The sequence below is a fragment of the Pogoniulus pusillus genome, chromosome 13 (assembly GCF_015220805.1).
Source record: "Pogoniulus pusillus isolate bPogPus1 chromosome 13, bPogPus1.pri, whole genome shotgun sequence".
Lineage (NCBI taxonomy): Eukaryota > Metazoa > Chordata > Aves > Piciformes > Lybiidae > Pogoniulus > Pogoniulus pusillus.
The window spans coordinates 30,692,937-30,701,053 of NC_087276.1; positions in this window are offsets into that span (position 1 = coordinate 30,692,937).

Below are 8,117 nucleotides of genomic sequence, written 5' to 3' on the forward strand. Positions count from 1 at the left end.
AGTCTCTTACTTGTCTGGCAAGCACAGTACTTCCATGTCAGGAGCTACCTTTTGCAGTAACGTTGGCAAAGCCCTTTTTTAAACCCTCTTGAACTGCTGGACTGCAGTTAGTGCTCCACACCCTCTGAAGCATCTGATGACAGAGTGAATTCTGACTGTGTTCTTGATGACAGCAGTGTAGAGGAGTCCCTTTTTAGACCCATTTGATACTTTTTGGCTAGGAGCCAATTGATTATTTTACAATGCCTGTACTGGGACTGTTTGCTTGTTGGAACTGTTGTGGCTTAAAGGGAGTTTTATTAACACTGGTTGAAACCTTTTTTTTTTTTGGTTATTGATGCTACCTTTTAATTTTAGTGAGTCAACTTTTGGCCACCTTTTGGTGCAAGGGATGAGTGCCAAGGCTTTCTGACAGAGCCCAGCACTGGCTTTAAAGAATTTGGTACACTTCTGTTGCACACCTGTCATTTGCAGAGCTGCATTTTGGGATCCTAAATGAGCTTCAGCTGAAGCAAACCGGACAAAACAAAACCCCCACACCGTGCAACAGCCAAACGAAAACCTGCACAGCCATCCCTAGCAGCTAATGGCTTGTGGCATGTGAGGCTTTGGAAGCTAAAGGGAAGCAGATTTGAAGTGGTGAGCTTGTCACTGGATCCAGGGTGGCATGCTTAGCCCATCTGCTGTGCCTCAGAGGGGTTAGCAGAGAGGAGGAGGATCTGCCTGAGTTCTGTCACTGGTGTGCAGCATCTTGGTCTGAGACCATAAATCACTAACAAAATGTGGTTATTGAGAACTGCTTAAAGCCAAGCCCACAGGCCAGGCAACATCCCTTTCATCTAATAAAAGAAGAGCTTGGGCCATGCTGCTTCTGCAAACTCTTGCTGGGATGTAACATTAAGCTGTGGAAAACAGATGCAGTTGTTCTGGGTGCAGCTGAGTGTCCCTTTGCAGGAGGGGGGCCCTGAACTTGCTCTTTTAGAGGTAAATATACCCAAAGCTTTGCCCTTGCCCCTGTAACCTTCCAAGCTACCAAGGCACAAGCAGTGTTTGGCAGTAAGACCTGGCTCAGTGAGGGCAGCAAGCCAGAGCACTTGTGCTGGTGTAAGGGAATTTATGGCAAGACTTCTGCTGGTGCTGTTCTTTCTTTAAAAAAGAAGAAAAAACTTCCCCAGCAGAGGCTGCTTTGTTGTCAGAGGGTCCAAAGAGAGACTGATTTGATAGCCAGTGAAAGCTGTGTTTATAGTTTTGAGACCACTCATTCATTCAGCTACTAAATACTTTGTTCATAATTTACTTGTTTTTTCCTGAAGGGAATTCCCAGTGTCCAGAGTGTGAAATCTCCCTGTTGAAAAGGACAGCCAGAGCATGCACACACAGTCACAGCAGTGCCTGCTGCTGCTGGAGCTGCTGAGCTTGCAGCAGCTGCAGGGATGAGGGCTGGAGCTCTGCAGCGAAGGCACTGGTCCTGTGCTCTGAGCGTGGCTGGCAGTGAGGGAGTCGCTCTGCAGCACAGTGGAGCTTAGCCAGGTTAGGGTGGCAGACAGCCTGCAGCTGCTGCTTGAGGTCAGTGGTGGTGAATACCCAGGAAAGGAGAAACCTTATTTCCTCTTGGGGAAAGGTCATGCAGCTCTCAATGCCTGCTGTCCCACGCTTTCAGCCTTGCTCCTGTCGGGCTGCTCTCAGCCTAGCAGGAGCAGCACCAGGCCAAAGGCTGCGTCGAGCAAAGCAGGTTTGGTTTAGCCTCACTTCAGGCTTCTTAATTAGCGTTGGCATAATGCAAAGCAGCCTCACTTCCAAACTCCTCAGCCAGCAGCTGAAGGTGGCAGTGCCGAGAGAGGCTGTCAGACCTTTCTTTGGACAGCCTGGTGGTGTTCTGATCCTAAAGCAGAGCAGAGCAGATCACGCTCTGCAGCGCTGGGGTACCTGTGTGGGAGTGGGGGTTTGTGCATGGCTCTGGGAAGTCTTTGGAGCAGAGATGCTTGTTTGATGGCTAAGCTGTGAATATCTGTGGGACAGGCCAGATGCATTTTGACTTCTCATTTTTACAGAGCTTAACATTTGTGTTGTGTAGGGCACAGGACTGTAGTGAACAGTGCTGCTGGTGAGATCTTTGAAACCATTGCAACTACTTAAGTTTGGGTTGGTTCTTTTTTAATGAGAGTATGCATTAGAAAACTTTTATGCATGTAGTGAATCTGCTGCAAGTTGGGAGAAATAACTATAGATAACTATATGGATGCAGTAATGTACTGGAAAACTGGGCTGACATCTACACTCTGGCATTTTATTGCCTTCCCTAATGCTCAGAGAAATACAGCTCCTGTAAACCTTAGTAATGAAGCACTGACCACCTGCACCGTGTTCTAGTTTGCAACACCCTGAAAATTTGGCTTCCAGATTGACCTAGAGGCTCAGTTGTGCTATTTTTTGTGTGGCTACATTTTATGAGGTCAAAGACTTATTTACTGATTTCAAGAGAAGGTTTCAAAGGTTCTGCCCATAAAACATGAGCGAGGAGACTGAAGCTGGATGTTGAGCTGTGAGTTTACTTGCTGCCGGTGCTATTCTGGGTGGGGAATTACAGCTTTTTAATACTCTGCAATCACAAGGAAAGAACCACAGGAAAAAAATAAATCCAAGGGTGGCAGGTGTCATAAAATCAGGTGATTGAATTCTGTGGTGGTTTGGTCCATCAAGTGCTGCCTTCCCCCCCCCCCCCCCCCCGGCAGGGTAAATCTGCTCCTGAGTCAGCCTCTGAACCACTGTAGCCTTTCAGCTGAGCACGCTTAGGAGTGTGGAACAAGCTCACCCTGCTGCACTGTGGGTGAGTGACTGGGCTGCAGACTGATGCAGCCTCTCGTCCTGAGGGCGGGGTGGCTGTCACCTGAGAGTTCAGGGTGCTGGGGGCAGCAGCAGCTTTGCCTGTGTGACTGGTTCACTCCTTGCAGCAGAGCCCAAAGCAGCCCCAGAGCCTAGGAGTAGCCTGTGGTTCCCAGACACGGCTCTGTGCTGAGGAGCGTTTGCCTGGCACTGGCATCATCAGCACCTTCCTTACAGGTGCAGGCCTTGCTTCCAAAAAGAGCCCAGCAAAGTCAAAGCAGCACCACGGAGCTAACAGCCACCTCAGTCGTGATGGCATTGGTTGGCTGAGGCTCTGCCATGCCCATTCATTGGTAATGGATAGTCATTGTGAGCATGCAGGTCTTGCAGCCTTGTGTGCAAGAAGGTCCTGGGTGAGCTGGGCACCCAGGCCTGCCCTTCAGCTCACTCCTGCCTGTGCACTTAGCCTTTCAGAGCAAAAAGGAGAATGCTGAACCTGAAACTAAAACTTCTTCAGGGCAGGGTTTTGGTAGGCAGCAAAACACCATGAATTTTTCAGCTAACTCTGGAAAGGGAAGTGGCTGCTTTAATTTTGTGTGCAAAACAAACCCACCAGTGGTCATGTTTTCTCTCTGGGCTGTTGGAGCCTGAGTCTTTGGGTTTCTGTTGCCAGCTGAAGGTAAAATACATGAGATGGTAAGATAGGAGGCTGTAACTCCTTCACCATGAAGTACACAGGTGTCTCTACCTCTTGTCCTTAGACTTGAAGAGTTTAAGGTTACTATTCAGTACTCATCCAGGTGTGAAATCCTGGGAGAAACCTTTAGCTTTTGTTTTTCCTTTTCAAATTGACCCAAGCTAAGTATTCCCTCTTTGCCATACTGCTCTCTGCCTGCATGCAGCTGCCCCTTGGAGAGGGAGCCAAGCCAAGCTGCAAATTCAAGTGTCGGTCCTGCCGGGTGCTACTTTTGGAGTGCAATAGTGACCCACTGGAGCTGCGCTGCCTGTGCCTCAGGAGCTTTCCTCATCACACATCCCTGACAGGAAGCTGAAGGTGGAGCAGCTGCTCTCCAGGAGGGATCCATCAGCCTTTTCCTTAGCTCTTGTTAAAACCTGAGGCACCCACCTTGATGCAGTGCCACGAGTGGTTTTGTTTGGAGCAAAACTGCTGTGCTTTAGGTCTGTGCTGGCCTGGACCCCCAGCAAAGATGAGAACACATCCTCTCAGAATCCTGCTCTAGATGAATCCCTTGTCTGTGAGCGCAGCTGGACCAGGCACAAGTGTGTTGGAGAAGCCAGAGCAACTGCAGTGCTCAGTTCTAATCATGAATGCATTTAGGTGGTGTCTTTCACAGGACACATCTGTCCCCATTGCTTCCCTCCCTCTGTCACGGTTAATGCCCTCTGCAAATCCCCAGGAGATGCTCTGCTGTAGCAACTTGCTACAAGATTCTTCTTCCAGTGTGAGGGCTGCTTTTGGGCTGTGCCCTCTTGCACTACCTGTATGGCATGGATTTAGAGAGGAAGGGAGGACACGTGGGGCAATCAGCAAAAGGAGCCTATGAGTCCTGCTAACAGCTTGCCTTAAATCACTGCCCTTGCAGCAGTTCCTTGCCACTCCTGCAATCCTCACTCTTGCTCTAGTTAGGTTTTAAAACCCAACAGGTTCTGGAGCTTGTACAACTTTTTAATTATTTAAAACCAAACCAAACATTTTCTATCTTTGCCTAATTGCACTTTTCAGAGAAGCCCTTTCTGGAGAACATGCAATTTCATAGACAGCCAGGGAAAGCCTATCCCTCTCCAGTGTCCTTGCTGGGAAGTGGTTTGGTTTTTCTCCCTGTGAAGCACGTTTGGACTAAGGGTTGCCTACTGCTGCTGAACCAATGAGTTTACTTGAACGTTGCTATTGCCTGCAGTTGCAGCTGCTGACTCTTGCTCTTCTCTGGGCCCATCAGAGGGGAGCTCCTGTGAGCAGAGGAGGCTACCTGGCACAGGAGATCAGCTGAAGGCTGGCTGCTGTTTGTACACTCCCATACGTGTCAGAGGACTTCATGGCCACAGTGCTTTGTGTTTTGGAGCTGTGAGCTGTGAAGTCAACGTAAATGTAGTGATCCTAAAAATGGTTGCTTTCTTGCAAGCTGAAAACAGTCTTAGAAAGGAGATGGGCTGGCAGGAGGGGCTGGTGGGCATGGTGCTGTTAGTCATTGAGTAACTCAAGTGCCAAGAGACATGGATGCAGCTGCCAGAGTCAGGTCCTGACCCAGTGCTACTGAGGTTTGTAGTGCCTGGTCTTGAAGGCATGAGACAGCTGCAAGTCCTTCACAGGTGGTGTGGAGGGGAAGGGCCAGCCTGGGAGAGCTGGGTGATGCAGCTGGATTTCTGGGAGCACTTTGGAGGTCCCAGCTTAGCCCCAGGTCACCCTTTACAGAAGAAAGAAATGCCTTTTGGTGGTGTCTGCTCACAGAGAAGTAACTCATGCTAAGGAAAGCATGAGAGCAGCCCTCTGTGCAGCTACCACTGGCTCACCTGTGCATGCAATGAGCTGGTCAGGCACTCAGCTCCTCGGTGAACTAGCAAGGGTGGGCAGGATGGAATCTGCTGTCCTTTGCTGGGAGTGGTTGTTGCCTTTCTGGAGTCAGCTGAGAGCTAACTGTGTGTGGTCGGATGCTGGCTCTGGGACATGAATGTACTGCTTGGCACGGAGCAGGGCATGGAAGCTGAGCTCCCTGCTGCACACAGCAGTACCAGGAGTGCTGTGGCAACGTGATGCTTCACAATGGCTGGAGTAAACTCTGTTTGGTGTAGCTCTTTCATTAGAGGGATGTGGCTGAACTTGAACCCAGGGCACTGAGGCAGAGTGGGAGACGTTCAGAAGGCTGCATCCGCCCAGTCCCGCTTGGTTTGTAGTTCCTACAGTTACTTGTATCAAGTTTTGCTCACCGTTGTTGTCTGGAACAGCATGGGAACAGCATCTCACCCACGGTGCCATCTGAGGCACAGTGCAACTAGGTTGTACCGAGAAGGTTTTGTCTTTTTACTTGATAGCAATCCTGAGTGCAATGTTTTTGTCGTGTTCCTTTTGGAAGAAAGCATTAAGTGCAGTCTGAAGTTTTTCTTTTCTTACAAGCAAAGTATTGGTTTGTCCATGACTGACTTCTTGTGGAACTTGTGCCAGATGTATATTAAATATTTTGGTGCTTTTTCTAAGCCAAGCTGCCATTCATTTCCCTGTGAGATCATTGTACTGATGTATATTTGACTGACCAAGCCCTTCAAGAAAAAAAAAGGAAAAGACTCCTCAAGTCACACGGGATCCTGCCTGCTGTAGCCTTGTGAGTGTTCCAAAGCCTCTGGGTTTCCTGTATTCCAGTAAGGGCTGAGGGGAGGGAGTGGACCAGCTCCAGCAATCTAACCCCCTAGAAAGGGAGGGTGCAGGCTGGTGTGTGCATTACTGAACAGCTGAGTACCTTCTGTGGTGGTTACACAATGCCAGGTTGGGCTTCACCTTTTTCTCATGCTCAAGCTTTGTACAAAATGTCTTATTTAAAGTCAAAGTCCTTTTATACACTTTCAATTAAAAGGGGTCAAATCAGTTATCTTTTCATGCCTACAAGCAGGACTCACTAGTTTTGTTCACCAGCTCCAGTTTCTCAAGCAGGACTCCTGGATCTTACCTGGTCCTAGCAGGGAAGTGACCACATAAAAGCATAGAATCAAGCAGGCTGGAAGAGAGCTCCAAGCTCATCTAGTCCAACCTAGCACCCAGCCCTGGCCAATCAACCTGACCATGGCACTAAGAGCCTTCTCTGGAATGAAAACCAGCTGGGGTTTTACAGCCCAAAGGGCTACCACAGTGCTGGCTGTCAATGGGCTGGACAGGAGTCAGCCTTTCACCCCCTTCCTCTGAACTGCCTGATGCTGCGCTCTCTGCTGGGCTGGAGTCCACAGCAAGGACTGGCAGTGCTGGGGGCAGCAACTGGCTCCTTTTCACAAGCTGTGGTAGCACTGACATTGCTGCTTTTCCCAGTTTGCAGTAGCTGCAGCTGCAGGGTGCCAAACTCCCTTGGAGTGGGTAAAACACCTTTTTAAAGGAAAAGAAAACCCAAAGTTGTGGCTACCTCCAGCTTGCTTCGTAGGCTCAATTGCAGGCATGTTGGAGGCTTTGTTTACCTACAAATGACACTGGGCATCTACTACTCACTAGTGCTGCCTTTGTTATGGAATTATAGTATCAGCCAGGTTGAGAAGAGATCTCCAAGCTCCTCCAGTCCAACCTAGCACCCAGCCCTGGCCAATCAACCAGACCATGGCACTGCCTTCTCTCCCGTGTCTTTTGCCTGCTCCTCCATGCAGCAACTCTCAACTTCTACTCCGTAAGCTGCTCTTTGCTTGCCCACTGAGCTTGGGGTTGGAAAATGCAGGGTGTAAATGTTCTGTCAGCTGTACTTAATAATGCTGGCCTAAAAGCTATTTCAGCTTGATCTGAGCCTGTTCTAATTCCTATCAGGAAATCCTATGTCTCACATTCAAGCCTTGTAACAACAATTTCCTTTAGTTTTTCTTTTTGTTCTGAGTGCTCAAAGCTCTCTCAGGCATCCTCTTACTTGGAAATTCCATCTGTTTATCAAGAGCTGCTCAAATTCTGTGTTGAGGTGGCAGTGGCTGCACAGCATGGGTCTGAAGCTGTCAGGCTGCAGGTCAGCTCATCCTACTGCTGGGAGAGCACTGGGTCTATCCTGCAGCTCTGCTTCCAGCTGCAAGTGCCAAAGTAGTGTCCACACAGTCCTGTGCTTTCCAGAAAATGGCCCTTGGCCCTCCCACAGCCACACTGAAACTTCTCTTTTTCATCTTTTTGGTGTGTGAATGGTGTGGGGGGGTGGTCAGGGATGGAGGAGAAAGTGGAAGGTGTCCAAGAGTTATGAATCACCAATTCCTTCTTTCCATGGGCTAAGCACAGTACTTTCCGGAAAGGAGGCAGCGACTGCTCAGGAGCTGGCACGGAGCCTTTCCAGAGATCCACACACCTCCCTAGGCCAGCTGTTCACTGCTCAGCACCTGCTGCAGGTACCACAGGCACTTGGCTCACTGCTTTATGGCCTGCAAGGTGAAGACAGCCCAGCTGGCACCTCAGCCCCTGGCACTGGAGGACTTGCTGAGTTACATCTCATATGCCAACAGTAATCAGCTTTTAAGCACCGCTCCCCTGGTTTGCCCCCAGCCCCTCCCAAGCATTGCTTGGCTCAGCCTCTGCCAAGGAAAACTGCCCCAGCAAGAAGGGTTAATGGAAAAGG